The sequence below is a fragment of the Rhamphochromis sp. 'chilingali' genome (genome assembly GCF_963969265.1).
Source record: "Rhamphochromis sp. 'chilingali' genome assembly, chromosome: 13".
Lineage (NCBI taxonomy): Eukaryota > Metazoa > Chordata > Actinopteri > Cichliformes > Cichlidae > Rhamphochromis > Rhamphochromis sp. 'chilingali'.
Genome location: NC_137940.1, coordinates 10,199,853 through 10,218,540, shown reverse-complemented (window position 1 = coordinate 10,218,540; position 18,688 = coordinate 10,199,853). Strand labels below are relative to the sequence as shown.

General features: G+C 42.2%; 1 pseudogene across 1 annotated transcript; it reads left to right on the top strand.

The window, feature by feature from the left end:
- The first annotated feature begins 7,714 nt into the window (after positions 1–7,714).
- Positions 7,715–18,308, top strand: LOC308408361 (TBC1 domain family member 2A-like; annotated as a pseudogene). Its single transcript has 7 exons — positions 7,715–7,750; positions 8,024–8,222; positions 16,340–16,553; positions 16,641–16,761; positions 16,846–17,031; positions 17,656–17,777; positions 18,107–18,308. The product of its transcript is annotated as a TBC1 domain family member 2A-like (transcript).
- Positions 18,309–18,688: the final 380 nt, after the last annotated feature.

The following is an 18,688-nucleotide window of genomic DNA, read 5'->3' as shown; positions in this document are numbered from 1 at the left end:
AACTCGCCACGGACGTCAGGCAGAGGTGGAGGCACAGTGACTGTTTACAAAAAGGATTTTAAATGTAAGCAGTGTTTTCTACAGCCTTCGTTCTCCAGCTTTGAACTTACCTCATTTGAGGTGAGTCGTACAAACCCGATTTTCTGCGCTGTCATCTATCGTCCCCCGAAATACAATAAGAACTTCATAAACGACTTTTCTGATTTTTTAGCTGGGATTATGCCCAACTATGATAGTGTTCTTATTGTTGGAGATTTTAATATACATGTATGCTGTCCTGATAAGCCACTGGTAAAGGACTTTTTAAGCCTTATTGACTCTTTTAGCCTGGTACAGTCCGTACGTGGCCCTACACATGAGCACGGACACACACTGGACCTTGTTCTGTCATATGGTCTGCCTGTCACTGACTTGGAGATTTGTGACTGTGCACTCTCAGATCATATGCCTGTGTTATTCAACGTTGGTTTGACATATACCGCAGTTAAACCTGGCGCTGCTACTCGGTGCTGTCGGGTTATTAACCCCACCACTGCTGCGCAGTTTTCTGCTGCTTTTAATCAGCTCGGCGGGCCTTCTGACTTTGTTTCCTCTGACACAGAAGACCTACATTCCTGGTTTAATTCTTGCTGTCAAAAAATCATGGACTCTGTGGCTCCTTTAAAAACCAGGCAGCTTAAGGCTAAACCTGAGCCTTGGTTTAATGAGAGCAGTCGTGCTGTTAAGAGGGAATGTCGTCGAGCAGAACGGAGGTGGAAAAAGGATAAACTGCATGTATCATTTCAAATTCTCAAAGACTGCTGGCATCGCTACCAGAACACTGTTAAAGAGGCAAAAAGGGAATATTTTGCAAATATTATTTCTTCCAACTGTCATAACCCACGTGTGTTATTTAGGACCATTGACACTGTTCTTAATACTCCTTTGAATGTCTGTTTGGAAGTTTCTCCTGAGATTTGCAATGATTTTCTGAACTTTTTTATTGAAAAGGTTGTCACCATCAGGGCTCTTATCACAGCTCCTGACTCTGACCCCTCTGTCTCTGTCCCTTGCGCTGCTGTTTTCACTCAGTTTGAGCTTGTGACGCTCTCCTATTTAGAGGATGTGGTTCGCCATATTAAGCCCACAGGTTCCCCACGGGATCCTGTCCCTCCACAATTCTTTAAAGAAATTTTTCCTAGTATACAACAGTATGTCCTTGACATTATTAACAGCAGTCTGTCTTCTGGTGTGGTTCCTGCAAATTTCAAACATGCAGTAGTACAGCCACTGCTTAAGAAACCTGGCCTTGATCACACAGTTTTAGCGAACTATAGGCCTATTTCCAAGCTGCCTTTAGTCTCCAAGGTTTTAGAGAAAATTGTTTTTAGTCAACTGAAAGATTTTCTAGATGAAAATGGAATCTTTGAGGTTTTTCAGTCAGGTTTTAAAACCCTTCACAGCACAGAATCTGCATTACTAAGGGTTTTTAATGACATCCTTCTGGCATGTGATTCTGGTAACCATGTTGTTCTTGTCTTGCTTGACCTAACTGCTGCCTTTGACACAGTAGACCACAATATTTTAATTTCTCGATTACATGATGTAGTGGGTATTGGTGGCACTGCACTCAATTGGTTTAGGTCTTATTTGTCAGATAGAACTTTCTCTGTCAGCCTTCTCGGTTACGAATCGTCTTCTGCTCCTCTGTCATGTGGTGTCCCACAGGGCTCAATTTTAGGGCCACTGCTCTTTTCTCTGTATCTACTGCCTCTGGGTTCTATCCTTAGAAGGCATGGGATCTCATTTCACTGTTATGCCGATGACTGCCAAATTTATTTGACACTAAAACGCAAGGATGCCATCTCCATAAAACCTCTCTTGACATGTCTAGATGACATTAAAGCTTGGTTGGCTCGAAACTTTTTAAATTTTAATAAAAAGAAAACAGAAGTGTTGGTGTTTGGACCCAGTGGTCCCTGTGAGTCCTCCTCTGTTGTTTTAGGATCCCTGGAAGTCTATTTTAAATCTGTTGTTACTGACCTTGGTTTTAAGTTGGACAGTGATTTTAAATTGGACAACCAAATCAGAGCAGTGGTGAAGTCCAGTTTTTATCATTTAAGGCGACTGGCAAGACTAAAATCTTTTCTTTCGAGGCAGCACCTTGAAACAGTGATCCATGCTTTTATTTCTTCCCGCCTGGACTACTGTAACTCACTTTATGTGGGGGTCAGTCAGTTATTGCTCTCACGTCTGCAGCTGGTTCAAAATGCGGCTGCACGACTCCTAACAGGAACTCGAAAGAGAGAGCATATAACCCCCGTGCTGGCCTCTCTGCACTGGCTGCCTGTGTCTTTTAGAGTTAATTTTAAAATTCTTATGTTTGTTTTTAAATGTCTACACAGTCTTGCCCCGCCTTACCTCTCTGAGCTTCTTCATCCCCACATACCCTGTCGGTCTCTCAGGTCAGCTGACCAGCTGCTCCTGGAGGTACCGAGATCCAGGAGGAAGCTCAGAGGGGACAGGGCCTTCTCTATTGTGGCTCCAAAATTATGGAATAATTTGCCCATGCATGTTAGAGAGGCCCCTTCACTGTCCACTTTTAAATCACGTCTTAAAACCCACTTTTATTCCTTGGCTTTTAACCTCAGTGAGACTTAGTTTCTTTTTTAATGCAGTAGTTATTTAATTAATGATTTCACTCTTCTTTTATTTGTTTTTTATTTATATCTCATGTAATTTTATTTTACAGTTCCAATGTACAGCACTTTGTGTCAGCTGTGGTTGTTTTAAAGTGCTTTATAAATAAAGTTGATGATGATGATGATGATGTGTTTACAGAAACACTGGGTGTTGGAACCTCAGTAGTTTCTTTTTGGCTGACAGACTCTGGAGCTGTACAAGAGGAATAAAGAGCTGCAATGCTTTCGTGAACCTGACCTGGGAAGGGAGAGAAATATATTTTTGTTTTGTTTTTGTTTGTCTTCTTGTTTTATTTGATTCCTTGTGGGATTTGGATCCAACAAGTAAAGTATGCATATTATGCACACACACAAACACACATGCAGCTATTACCATTTCTTGTATTCTTGAATAAAGACATTGATCTGACACATTTAAAATGCAGCCAATTGTTTTTATTGTTATATTATTAAGAAAAAAGAAAAGGTGGGGGTGGGGGGATGTAAAGAAGAGCTTAAAGGAAAGGGCTAGAGGAGAGAAAACCCCAACAATTAGCAGGGCATTTTTTTACTTGGACAAATTGTTAATAAAGTTTCCATATCTGTAACAATGATGACAGTATAATTGTTTATAAACAATTATATTGACAATTATATGTGTCCAGTATGTTGGATCATTTTCTTTTACTTTTTGTATTTGAAAATAAAAGTTGGGCTGATTTTGACACCATTACAAGAAGTGTTGTTAATGATTCTTTTTGAATTAAAATCAGGTTACCACAAATTGTTTTTTAATTTAATTTCATTTGAAATGTTTGTCAGTGGGTAAACAATTCGTAATGCAAAGTCAGAAACATCGAGTTATTCTTGTACTGCATGCTTGCAATAAATAAGTTGTCCTAACAGTCAGTCAAAGGAGGTTGGAAAGAAAAGCGTCTGGACTTCTTTGAGTTGAAGTGACTGATATATATATTTTTTGTCTGTTTTGTTGGTTTTTGTTTTTTGCCCTTTATCACCATTCCTCTTCCCTGCTGTTTTTCTTTCCCTCTTTCTTTCTCCCCTTTCTTTCCCCCAGTCATGTCTGTCCTATGTGTAGCAAGTGAAAATAAAATAAACAATAAAAACAAAGGTGAATCAAATAGACCAATACGGCAAGGCCGGGATGGTCCATTTGGTAAAGTAAATCCGTTAGTTATATTTAACATAATGTTAAATGGCAACATTCTGTTTACAATGTTACCATTTTACATTGTGTTAAATGGTAACATTCTGTTTACAATGTTACCATTTTACCTTGTGTTAAATGGTAACATTCTGTTTACAATGTTACCATTTTACATTGTGTTAAATGGTAACATTCTGTTTACAATGTTACCATTTTACCTTGTGTTAAATGGTAACATTCTGTTTACAATGTTACCATTTTACATTGTGTTAAATGGTAACATTCTGTTTACAATGTTACCATTTTACATTGTGTTAAATGGTAACATTCTGTTTACAATGTTACCATTTCACATTGTGTTAAATGGTAACATTCTGTTTACAATGTTACCATTTCACATTGTGTTAAATGGTAACATTCTGTTTACAATGTTACCATTTCACATTGTGTTAAATGGTAACATTCTGTTTACAATGTTACCATTTTACATTATGTTAAATGGTAACATTCTGTTTACAATGTTACCATTTTACATTGTGTTAAATGGTAACATTCTGTTTACAATGTTACCATTTAACATAATGTTAAATTGTCAGTAGGCCTGGTACCGGAACTGGTACTGGACCCCCTTTTACTTTCAGCCATCAGAAGAGGGTACACTGTGGTCATAACAATACTCAGACTGTAGCATTTAAAGGTCCCAAAGTGTACCAGGAAAATATCCCCCGCACGATTACACCAGCAGCCTGAATTGTGAATGTGAGGGAGGATGGATCCATGCTTTCATGTTGTTCACTCCAGGCTGATATAAAAATGATATAACTAATACTACTTCTACTAATAATGACAATAACAACAAAATAATAATAATAATGTCAAAAATACCAGTAATAATAATAACAATAAGAAGATAAACAACAACATTACTACTAATAATAATAAAGATAAACAAATGTATTAAAAAATTAATAATGATAATAATAATAATAAAACTGATCATAACAGTAACAATATCAATCATAACAACAACAGTACTAACAACAATAATAAGATAAGATAAGATAAGATAAGATAACCTTTATTAGTCCCACACGTGGGAAATTTGTTTTGTCACAGCAGGAAGTGGACAGTGCAAAAGTTATGACGCAAAAATTAGAATACAATAAGAATAAATACAGTACACAGCTGTACAGAATAGAATAAAATAATATACTATATACAGTAGAATAAAATAGAATAAAAATATACAATAAGATAAAAATAGAATACGAATGCTATATACAACTGAGTAAAAATACAACGATGCCAGAAAAGATTATTGCACTTAGTGTTATTGCACATGTGTGGATGTGTGTGTTTGTTCAGTTAAAGTCTTTGTTGTGGAGTCTGACAGCAGTGGGGAGGAAAGACCTGCGAAATCTCTCCGTCCCACACCGTGGGTGCCGCAGTCTCCCACTGAAGGAGCTGCTCAGTGCTGTCACAGTCTGCTGCATGGGGTGGGAGACGTTGTCCAACAGGGATGACAGCTTAGCCGCCATTCTCCTGTCACTCACCACCTCCACTGGGTCCAGAGGGCATCCTAGAACAGAGCTGGCCCTTCGGATCACCCTGTTCAGTCTCTTCCTGTCCCCAGCAGAGATGCTGCCGCCCCAGCAGACCACACCATAAAAGATAGCAGAAGCCACCACAGAGTCATAGAAGGTCTTCAGGAGTGGGCCCTCCACCCCAAACGACCTGAGTCTCCGCAGCAGGTACAGCCTGCTCTGCCCTTTCCTGGAGAGGGCGTCTGAGTTATGAGAGTTATAACAATAACAATGAAGGTGTTGCTGCAGATCTGAGTCCCGACTCTGCTGCCTTTCTAGTGCGGCAAAGAAAGTAAGAAATAGAAAAAGAAAAACACAAATAAACTGAGTGTGAGGGTTTTTCTACAAGTTACACTGAATATTTGCACAGACATGCTGACTGTTTGCTGGGAGACGTCACCTGTCTTTTATAGAATAGCAGGTAAGCTGTTCTCTGCCGCTGCTCACACACAGACTCACACGTGGTCTGGCAGACCAACTCGTCATCGTACGTGAGCCGGCTGTCTGTGACGTCGTCTCTTCCGCTCATCTGGTGAACGCCGTCACAGACGTAATGTCCTGAGAGGAGAAGGCGCACTTATTAACGTCTCATAAACTTTCAAAGCTGACCTGCATTCAGCACATGTGTCTGAAAGCACCCACTCACCGCTGTAAGCTGAGGAGCCCAAACGACTGATCACGCTGACCAACAAATAGCGAGCAGTTTACTGGGAGAGGGCAGCGGCACCACCCGTTAGCTTAGAAATGGGCTCCATCCATACTTGAAATGAACGGTGTGCCTTTTCCCTTACCTCTTCAGTAAAGGCTGTGTCCTGGCTGATCACCAGCTGCTGTGTCAGAACAATGGGGCTGTTCTTCTTCTCCACGGTGAACGATGGAGTGAACGTAAACCACTTCAGCTGGAGGATCAGCACACTGAAAGAGATGAGACAAAGAGGAGAGGCTCAAAGGAAGACGCAAGGAGGACATGACATGAACAAAACTGACACCGACTGAACTGTGGTGGTTTGAGGCCTTTGGGGACCGATTTGAGGTTACTCACTTTGGCAGGTTCAAGAACAACAGCTCCTCTTTGATCTTCTTAGCTCCGCACTGGCATTCGTAGTCCAACAGGCCGCCCTGCAGCAGGGAGCAGGAGGAACAGGTGCATTAGAGTTAAACTCTTTTACAGATGAATTCACATATTCGTGGGAGCAAGCCTGTTCACAGAATAGAGTCTAAACGAGCTCTTACTTTCAGACTCCAGCCCCGCCCTTCAGCAGCTCCGCAGCATCCTGCTGGCTGGCACAACCTTGCCATTGGCTGCTGCCAGGGACTCAACAGGTTAGAACAAAAATATAAATATTATATCTGAGTTCTTATGTGGACCCGCCTTCCAGACACAACGTCACCTTCCATGAATGTCCACAGGTTAGCGGCCCTCGCTCTGCTGGTCCTCCAAAGTAAGAAAAAATGAGAAAAAATAAGGAGCAGACCAAGCAAAAGAGGGTATTTAAAGAGACAGTGCTCTTAAGGTGCATTTTTGGCGAGTTTTATTATCTAAATGTCATTGTGTCACTTTCTTATGAGGCTTCAGTGAACTGAAAAAGCTTCTGGGATGAGAAGCGAAACGTCTTCAAAAAAGTTAAAGAAGTCCGGTTGCTTTTTTCCCCCAAGCTCCTTAGAGTTCTCTGAAAATGGTCAGGTAGAAGGACTGGACTGAAAATGAGTAAAAAAGCAGCCAAAGCCCAAGGAAGTTGAAAGACTGGAAACTATTGCTGAGGTCATGTCAGTGTAAAAAGTTACCTACAAGTCTGGCACCTTGGAAGCAAAACATAAAGAAATAAGGTGTAAGGCCAAATGTTTGGTCCTGCAGCCAACCGGACCATGAAATATAGAGCACAGGTGAACAAAGTGAAGCAGCAGTTTGCTGATTTCCACCTTGTGCCTTTCATGTTGATCAGCTTAGTAGTTTGCCAGCTTTCTAGCTGTTAAAGACTTTTGGCGAGAGGTTATTCATATTTGAACTCTAATTGAACCCCTCTTTTTTACTGTTTTTTTGTTTGTTTGTTTTTGGGGTTTTTTGTTGTCTTAGATGGCCTGACTCAGCAGGTGGGGGCAGTTTCTGAGTTCACCTTCGTTCAAACAGTGCAGAAATGGTTTCGCTATGCTCCAGACCGGATGGGTGGTGCAGGACGCCCGATATCCAGCCCCGTCATGGAGTAAACTAAAAACAGTAAATAATACATTTAACAAACAAGCAAGCTCTAAATTTAAGCGGAGAGACTGCAGACATAGCCGCACCATTCCAGGGATTTTTGGTTAGCATGAGGGGTCTAGCCAGGACCCTTACTGGATACTGGGTGGGAATCGAACGTGCGACTCCAAAGATGTGTAGTATTACCACTACACTATCCAGCTGCGCTACACTATCCAACAAAAAAAGTTTTTAGAAAATTTGATAAAGTCTGATGCTTAATATTGTAGGGATATTAATCTCCCTATGATATTAATACGGATTAAAATTGTAACATTATGTTTACAATGTTACAATTTTACATTATGTTAAAGTGTAATATAATGCTTAACAGATAATGGTTATCCTCTTTTTATATCATACATCATTGTCTCTGTAGGAGGGTCTGGAGCACCCCCTGCTGAGCCGCTGGGCTCAGTACCTTGCAGGCAGGTCCGACGATGACTTCATCATCTCACCTGAGCTCAAAATTCTGGTGCGTGAAGGCGTCCCTCGGGAGTATCGGCAGAGTGTGGCGCTGTTTGGTCCGAGCCAGAACTTTGACAAGCCAAGAGTGCCACACGCAACGCTATCAGCAGGTACAGCTGTAGAGAGAGAGAGTGTGTTGAAATAAGAAGAGAAAATTCTCTCAATTATGGAGACAGTAGGGTTGCCAACTCCCTGAAAAATAAATAAGGGACACCTCGTGGCCAGGGCCGGGCAACCCAGTTGTCTTCACCCTTCCCAGTGTGGTAGCTCTTTTTTTGTGTGTGAAATTATTTTTTAACCATTTGACTTGAACTTGATTTAAGCAGATGCATATTCTTTGTGATATGACCATATGGGAAACAAATGATCATTTAGCCATTTATTTTTAGCTCACAATGACAACATTAACACAGTAAAACAGGTCTCTTTCTTAAACAGAAGCCTGTCATGCTTAACTTTTGAGAATATAAGTAAATCTTTCTTTAAAAGAACTTTGTCCTGCTTAACTTAAAATTATATAAATTAATAGAAAGCAATAGAACGAAAAATATTCTTGTAACAGTGCACATTTAGTGCATTTAGTACAATTGGCTTCAGTTGAGGTATTATTTCAGCTTTTCTAAAGCTAATCAGCTGCTCCTGTTTGTAAACCCACTTGTTCCCATGATTACGCATCTTAACTCATCATCATTATTCATCTATGTATTACTTTTATGTATTAGTGATCTATTTGTTGTAATCATCTATCCTTGCAGTTGTTTATTACACAAAATAAATTATATTATTACACTTCTGGCCACATAGCCCTGATATTCACTGCACATGCCCATATTAACCTTAACCAGAGGGTTTTAAAAAAACAAACCAGTGTTTACATACCATATCTGCTTCTGCCATGGCCTGGCGGACAAAAAATTGGTAAAGGGTTCCCCGAGCTTTCACGCCCCTCATGTTCTTCATGTGCCCACCAATAGAAGCATGCCTATGGAAAAAGTGCGCCAGCACACAGTGCAGTGCGCTTTATAGTGCACTTTTCCAGCCAGGTGTTTTCCTTTTCCCATTCCTCCCTGTACTTTTGCAGCCTTTTTTTTTCTTTCTCTGAGCGAACAAACATTGCTGCTCTAATGCTGGGCTCACACTGTGCGATTTTTGGCCCATTTTGAGCCGATTTTTGAGTCGTGCGACCGATTTGGTGATCAGCCCGATTTTGGCCTTCATCGTGCGTCGTGTAGTATACGTGGGGTAACGAGAAGCGATTAACACCTCACGACCAGCTCCCGATCATCAATCGCTCGTGAGGGTGTCACCGCAGCTGCTCACGCGCAAACACGTAAACGTCGGTGAAAAAGACGTTGCAGCACAGCTGTGCAGCGTGTGATCTGGACACAAGCGATGCAGGCACAACTTGTAGAACTTTGGAAAGCTCATCCGAGCCTTTTCCATGTGGCATCACAAAATTATCACGACCACAACAACCGTGAAAATAGTTGGATTTACATTGCTGCTCAATCACAGCTGCCTGATCAATGTTTTTCATTAGCAATTTAGCAAAGTTGATGTGGTGGTGTGTCTGTGTGAGTGAAAGACAGAGAGAGCGAGCGACAGATTTTCTGTTATAACCTTCATTTTATGGACGCACAGTGTGCCGTCCGAGACTTGCACCGCAGTGTCGGCGTTTGTTTCTCTGTTGGCCATGCTTGTTGTTGTGGTCATCGGTTGTCTTCCGGTATTTTCTCCGTAAGCGACCTTTCCTCAACCAATGAGATGAGCGGTAATCTGACTTGTCATACTCGAATTGTCATAAGTGTGCTGTCAGCTCATTGGTCACAAAGCAGGAGAGGGGCTGGGAATTATGTTTTCAAACAAAGTGTTAATTCCATTAACATTTATAGACTACTTTTGATTCTCACTGTATTACGGGACAAAGTGCGTCCCTTATTAGCTCAATACGGGACGTGTACTTTTGTTTCTAAATACGGGACGATTCCGTTTTTTAAGGGACGGTTGGCAACCCTAGGAGACAGTCAAATGGTTTATTTATGTTTGATGTGTGCTTTACATTTGTGTGGCTGTTAATAAAGTTAGCGCGCTCTAGGGGGCGTATGCGTTCATCAAAAAATGGCCGAAGGCTGATGTGTGATTATTCCTCCCAAAATGTCGTTGATGAAGTTAGCTATGCACGTTAGATTTTACTGCGCATTTTCATACCTCTGCCAACAGGTTATGGGCCCAGGAAGCTAAGAAGTTTTCCAAAAGAGTCCATGTCGTTTTGCCACCGAGAGAAACGCCGCGACGTACTGCGCACTCGGTGAGGATTAGCATACCATGCTAGCGCCATGAGCCGACGAGCCGCTGAGTCAAATAGCCGTTGGGCTCGGCTAGTTTTTGATGGGGATGAAAAGAATTACGAACTATGGGAGACGAAATTTTTGGGCCACCTTCGTCTGCAAGGTTTAAGAGACATTATTTTGAAGCAGCCTACCGACGCGGAGGGAGAAGAAGAGAGAGCAAAGAATGCAGAGGCCTACGCGGAGCTGATCCAGTTTCTGGATGACAAAAGTTTGTCTCTTGTTATGCGAGAAGCAGCGGATGATGGACGGAAGGCGCTGGGGATTCTAAGAAACTATTATGCAGGTAAAGGAAAGCCTCGTATAATTAGCCTGTACACAGAACTCACTTCGCTCCAAAAGTGAGAGTGTGACTGAGTATGTGATACGAGCAGAGACAATAATCACAGCCCTGAGGAATGCTGGTGAAACTTTGAGTGATGGGCTATTGGTAGCAATGGTTTTGAAGGGACTGCCAGAATCGTTCAAACCGTTTGCTATCCATGTCACACAAAGTGAAGTTGAAGTGACTTTTGCTGAATTTAAAACTAAACTGCGAAGCTTTGAAGACACAGAGAAAATGCGCGCCGCAGCGTCAGATGACAACATCATGAAAGCACGTGCACGACCGAGCGACAATCCCACGTTTGAAAAATCGAATGACCGTGGGGCCGGCAACGCAGACATAGTGTGTTTCAGATGCGGACTAAAGGGACACAAAGCCAGGACGTGTCAGCGCAAGCAGTGGTGTAGCGAGCACCACCCATCGGGACTCAACATGCAGACGGAAACGGCGGCAAGACAATGCACGGAAAGTTTCCGAGGAGTGGGGTAGCAAAGACTACGCATTCCGGGTAAGCAGCGAGGGTGCAGCGTTCCAGTCAGAGCATGGCATCAACAAAAAGGGTCTGATGGTGGACACAGGGGCAACTTCGCATATTGTTACAGATATAACGAAGTTCAGGAGATTCGACGACAGTTTCCAGCCCAAGTCACACTACGTAGAGTTGGCTGACGGCACCAAGTGCACTGGAGTTGCAGAGCAAAGAGGGGAGGCAGAGTTTTGCTTGATGGACAGCAGGGGGCAGTGCCACAAAACAACCTTGAAACAGGCACTGTACATCCCATCGTATCCACAAGACATCTTCTCTGTGAAAGCAGCTACCTCAAATGGAGCAACTATGATCTTCAAGCAAGGAAAAGACACCCTGCGACACAAAGACGGTACAAGGTTCCCAATATATGAGTACAACAGACTGTACTACCTACAAACAGTAAACACTGAAGGTAAAGACCAGTGTAAGGGTTGCTATGACATGCAAACATGGCATGAAATTCTTGGTCACTGTAATTATGATGACATTCAGAAATTACAGGGGGTTGTTGATGGTATGGCAGTCAAAGGAAAAACAGACAAATCTGTCTTGCATTGTGAAGTGTGCACACAGGGAAAGTTTGTTCAAACTAGAAACAGGGACCCTGATGCACGAGCCAAAACCGCCTTAGAGCTGGTACACACAGATCTAGCTGGTCCAGTAGACTCAGAGTCCAGAGATGGATATAGATTTGCACTATCATTCACTGATGACTATTCCAGTGCAGTGTTTGTGTATTTTCTGAAAAATAAGAGTGACACAGCAAAAGCAACACAGAAGTTTTTGGCTGATACAGCCCCGTATGGGCAAGTTAAATGTATCAGGTCTGACAATGGAACAGAGTTTATGGGAAATGAGTATCAGGCACTCCTTAGCAAAAATGGAATCAGGCATGAGACCTCAGCACCATACTCACCACACCAAAATGGTACTGCAGAACGCAATTGGCGTACTCTTTTTGATATGGCCAGGTGTATGTTAATAGAGAAACAGTTACCTAAAGAGTTGTGGACTTACGCAGTGCAAACAGCAGCTGTAGTGAGGAATAGATGTTTTAACAGACGCACAGAACAGACACCATATTTAATGCTGACAGGAAGAAGGCCAAACCTTTCCAGGATGCAGACATTTGGGTCAGTGTGTTATGCCTACAGGCAGAACAAGAGAAAACTAGACTCAAGGTGTGAGAAAGGAATTTTTGTTGGATATGACAAGAACAGTCCAGCTTATATGGTCTACTACCCGGGCAGTGGGAAAGTACAGAAGCATAGACTGGTGAAGTTTGAGACTAAAACAAGAGTAGAGAGACAAACACAGACTGACAAGGTGCCAGATGATGAGGGTGACTTTGAGACACCAAACAGGTTCACCAAGACCAGAGAACAGACTGATGTGAGTACAGAACACACAGATACTCAGGAACAGATCCCAGTAAGCATGTCTGAGATGAGCAGCCAGTCACAGGAGAATGAACTCGACTGCGAGGCTGCAAGGTATCCTTCCAGAGTGAGAAAGAGGCCTGGGTATTTAAGTGAATATGTTACTGATAAGGAGGATTGTGATCAAGTACTTACAAACATGGATTATTGTTACAGAGCAATGTGTAACATTCCCCAAACATTCAAGGAAGCAATAACTTCATCTAACTCAGAGAAATGGGTCAGTGCAATGGATGAAGAGATGCAATCACTAAGAGAAAATGACACATTTACCTTAACCACTTTGCCTGAGGGTAAGAAGACAGTGGGGGGTAGATGGGTGTACGCAGTCAAAAACAATGTTGATGGATCTGAGAAGTACAAGGCACGTTATGTTGCTAAAGGATATAGTCAGAGGATAGGTGTGGATTATGAAGAAACATTTTCCCCTACTGCTAACCTGACTAGTATCAGAGTGTTGATGCAAAAGGCAGCACAAGAAAACATGCTTTTACACCAGATGGATGTTAAAGCTGCCTATCTTCATGCACCAATAGATTGTGAGGTATTCATGGAACAACCTGAGGGTTATGAGGTAAAATCCGACACAAATGAAAAACTGGTGTGCAAGTTGAAAAAGTCGCTATATGGGCTAAAACAATCAGGCCGGAATTGGAACAAGTTGTTGCATGAATATCTGAGTGAGAACGACTTTGTGCAAAACCCCGCTGACCATTGTGTTTACACAAAAATGACAGAAAATAAGAAGGTGATTCTGATTGTATGGGTAGATGACCTGATCATTGCTGCTAGTGATGAAAGTGAACTAACTGTTGTGAAGAAAATGCTTGCAGCAAAATTCAAAATGAAGGATTTGGGTAAACTGAGACATTTCATTGGTATAGATTTTGACCAGAGTGATAACTGTGTAAAAATGTCACACAAACAATATGTGGAAAAAATACTTGAAAGATTCAACATGCAGGATTGTAAAGAAAGACAGACACCTTGTGAGCAAAAACTGAACTATGCTGATGATGCAGAAAAGATGAGTGATGTCAAAAGGTACAGAGAGGCAGTTGGTAGTCTGATCTATTTGGCTACATGCACAAGACCGGACTTGAGTTTTATAGTCAGTAAACTTTCACAGTACTTTACTGAGCCAACTGAAGACAAATGGACTACAGTAAAACATGTACTGAGTAGGGCTGGGCCATATTATACCGTTCACGGTAATACCGGTATAATGTTAGGCAACAATAGGAAAATGAAATATCGCGATAGAATATGAGTAAAACGCGCATGCGCAGTGCCTTTGTTTTCATACGCACATGGCCGATTGTTGAGTGAAACAGATGAACCAGAATTGGTTTGTAAAAATGGTGCAACTTCAGTGATGTGGAACTGGTTTGGTGTTTGTCCGTCAGATACACGACAAAGCACATTTTTTTTGCAGAACATGCAAGCGGCCGTCGTTATTGTCGTATTTGTCGGACTAAGATGCTCTTAAATCTGGGAGTAATCTGGGTCCTAAACTCCTTAATTCTTCAGTTCAAACGAACACTGCAGCATCACTGAGCGTTAAAAACTGTCTAAATTCTTTCATCTTTAATAAAACGATCAGCATTGCTGCTTTACCAGGTGTAACTATGAAGTTTAACTTCCAGGCATCCATTAAAACAAAATTTATTACATTTAACAGAGTTAGAAGTTAGCGGGAAGCTAGCGGAAGTTAGCTCGCTAGTTACCTAAGCATGATATTGCATGTTCTGACTGAGAGATTTCTGAAAAAAATCAAACGTACAGCCCTGCTATCACTTCCAACATAAATGAAGACAGGAAACTAAACAGCAGTGACGTTTGTAGGGTTACTGAAGTTGGGCTAGCTGGTATATAATGATGTGCTACGTAATCGCTAGCGACACAGCTATGTTAGCATAACATAAACAGGGAAGCTGGAGGACGAACACTAACACTTTTCCACTTATAAAAGTTAACGTTAAGGTTCCTCATGGTTAGAGACAAATGCAATCGCATGGCAGGGTGCTGTAAACAGACCAAACTTCAGTCAGGAGAACAACTGAGATAATCCATCCACAATACGAGGTTAGTCATTAATATACTGCAACAACATGGGAATAGAGCAGCTGCCAGAGAATTCAACATTAATGAATCAATGGTACAGAAGTGGAGGAAGCAAGAAGAATGAGTTTAATAAAGTTTGATTTATCTGACTGCTTTGTTTCGCTTGATGTGCCTTATAATCCCGTGCACCTTATGGTCCGAAAAATACGTATTGCATACTGCAGTTTAATTTTGCAAAGCACCTCTTTTTAACTTCAGTGGATATTATATATGGTTATGCTCAGGATATGTCAGCCCATTTCTACTGGAAATGCCTTTTGATTAAACTTTCAGCAAGGAATTTGTATTTGCACTGTTACATTTTTATAAAGCTTTAATGTACATAAAAACCAGCTTCTTATTTAAGTGAAAATAAATGGAAGGTTTTCTTTTTGCGCTAGTAATGTTGTGGAGTTGTATTTTGTCTCGCATCAATTATATCGTCAGTTATATCGTTATCGCAAATTTTCAAATATATATCGTGATAAATATTTTTGGCCATATCGCCCTGCTCTAGTACTGAGGTATCTGAAAGGGACAACCGAGAAAGAACTGTGTTACAGGAAATGTGACAACAAAGAACTGAGGTTGTGGGCATACAGCGATGCTGATTGGGCAGCTGATGTAACAGACAGACGGAGTACAACTGGTTATTGCATAAGCTTGTCTGTAGATGGTCCTTTAATCTCATGGAAAACCAAAAGACAACCTACTGTTGCATTATCTACCTGTGAAGCGGAGTACATGGCTTTAGCTGCGACCCTACAAGAAGTTTTGTACCTAATGCAACTGTTACAAGGTATTGATGGACAAAAATATGCACCGCCAAAAGTTCATGAAGATAATCAGGGTGCAATTGCGTTGGCGAAGAATCCTGTGACGAGACAGAGATGTAAACATGTTGACATAAAGTACAACTTTGTGAGATCAACTGTGAGTGCAGGAAAAATAACTCTGGATTATTGTTCAACAGAAGAGATGGTTGCAGATGTAATGACAAAGCCTGCAACAAAAGTTAAGCTGTTCAAGTTTGAGAAGTTTATGTTTGGGCATTAACATGGTATACGAACATGTATACAGTACTGAGGAAGAAACCTTTTGTTTGTTGTTTTTTTTGTTTACTTAAGAGCATCATAATATGAGAGCAAGTGGGGGTGTTGAAATAAGAAGAGAAAATGCTCTCAATTATGGAGACAGTCAAATGGTTTATTTATGTTTGATGTGTGCTTTACATTTGTGTGGCTGTTAATAAAGTTAGCGCGCTCTAGGGGGCGTATGCGTTCATCAAAAAATGGCCGAAGGCTGATGTGTGATTATTCCTCCCAAAATGTCGTTGATGAAGTTAGCTATGCACGTTAGATTTTACTGCGCATTTTCATACCTCTGCCAACAGAGTGCTTTATCCGCACCTGAGCACAGGTGGCTCCTCCTCCTTCCTGTTGGGAATGCTGGCGAGCACTCAGTAATCCTGTTCTGTTTCCAGCTGTGTGAGAAGAGTCGGACAGCTCCTAATCCTGCCTCCAGGCAGGTCCAGCTGGACCTTCACCGAACCCTGACGACCAATCAGCACTTCTCCTCGCCGTCCAGCCCCGCCCTCCAGCCCCACCCTTCAGCCCTGCCCTCCAGCAGCTCCACCGCATCCTTCTGGCCTTCTCCGGGCATAACCCTGCCATTGGCTACTGCCAGGGACTCAACAGGTTAGAACAAAAATATAAATATTATATCTGAGTTCTTATGTGGACCCGCCTTCCAGACACAACGTCACCTTCCATCAATGTCCACAGGTTAGCGGCCCTCGCTCTGCTGGTCCTCCAAAGTGACGAAGACGCCTTCTGGTGTCTGGTGGCAGTGGTGGAAGCCATCATGCCTCAGGACTACTACACCAAGAATCTGGTGGCCTCTCAGGTCAGCAGACACACTCACCTGCTTGCCTGCTGTGATCTGTTTTAGTGATCAGTGAGGCTGATCTCTGTGAGTCTTTGTGCTCAGGCGGACCAGCGCGTGCTGAAGGACTTCATGGCGGAGAAGCTTCCTCGCCTGGCATCTCACTTTGAGGATCACAACATTGACGTCTCTCTGGTCACCTTCAACTGGTTCCTGGTGGTTTTTGTGGAGAGTCTGCCCAGCGACATCCTGATGCCTCTGTGGGACGCCTTCCTGTATGAGGGTACCAAGGTACCATACACCCGAACACACCATGACAGAAATGCAGACAACACTTGAATGCACCACAGTAGTGTCCATGGAAACAAAAATGATTTTGTTTTCACCTTTAGATGTCTTTATTTACATTTTAGGAGTAATAAGACATTGTTTACTAAGCATGGGGAACTGTCATGTGACATGAAATAGGAGTGGGAAAGCAGATAATTCTAGTAACGACCTCACAGTCTACCACAAGCAGCGTAAATCCAGACGATGAGCGGGACAATGGCTTTGGGCTTGTTTCTGCAATGTGACAAATGCAGCACAGCTTTTACATCGTTTGTCTCAGGAAATAAAATCACAGTTCAGACACAGAAATATATACCACACAGGGATAAATGCTGACAACAGCTTCAGCCACGTAGATCCAACCCAAAAGTTTAATTTAAACTTAAAGCTCAACTACCAAGTAAGTTAATATTATCTGGCAACTGAGGAACCAAGTGGCTTATTGGAAATCGATCAGAGCTGTAATGAGTAAAGGGCCCAACTGCACCACAACTGAAAGAGTAATTTTATGACTCACCTCCTCAAAGTTTCCAATTAATTGTGTGGCGTGAGTGTCCTGTTATGAAATGCGTGTCTGTGCTGCAGGTGATCTTCAGATACACTCTGGCTCTGTTCAAATACAAAGAGGACGACATCCTGAAGATTCACGACAGCGTGGAGATCTACCAGTACCTACGCTTCTTCACAAAGACCGTCTCCAATGCCAGGTACGCACTCGCCTCCACCCGCCTTAATCTACGAGCTGTTACACTCTCAGAAGTGTAGCGGATGTAGCTGTTGAATCTTTGAGCTTCAAACCCTTTTTACTGAAATTTTGTGAGAAGTTTAAATTTCCCTGATCACAGTAACAACGATTTAAAGATTTTTAAGTATCTGCAGCTCTCGGATACATGTGGTCCAGTCAGTCCAGTATTTCCTGCTCAAACTGCAGTACCTGAAGTATCAAGCAGCATAAAACAGAAACACTCAAGCTGATCAGTTTCCAGTTCCTCTGTGTTGGTGATCGAGTCCTTTCCACCTGCGTGTGTCCATGCAGGAAGCTGACCAGCATCGCCTTCAACGACATGAACCCATTCCCCAGCCGGCTGCTGAGGAACCGGCGAGTGCTCCACCTGGAGCGCCTGCAGGCGGAGCTGCGTGAGCTGGAGGAGCAGCACAAGGAGTTCATCACCGAGAGCGTCGTACGGAAAGACAAAGAGCTCGACGTCATGGTGAGCGAGGACGACGAGGACCTCTGATCACACGGGACGCTTCAGCTGCTCACTTCGAGACGACGATGAGTTTTCCATGAGTTCAAGAGAATTTCACTAAACCGGCTGTTAACTGGTTTCCTTCACACCAAACACAGGATTGTGTCAGGTTCACCATCTCTACTAACACTACAAGGAAACAGACGCATACAGATTTAACTGCATCACATCTCTGGAACAAGCTTGCAGTAAACAAATGTGTACTGTGTTCACGTGTGTAATAAGTCAGGCTGCAGAAATGTGCAGATGTATTTCAGTGAATTCATTTGGATTAATATATGATAGCTTATTTATTTCATTGCATCTTTTGCTTTATACCTAAAAATGCGTGACATTTCTAAATGTAGTCACATCCCTATGAAACATGG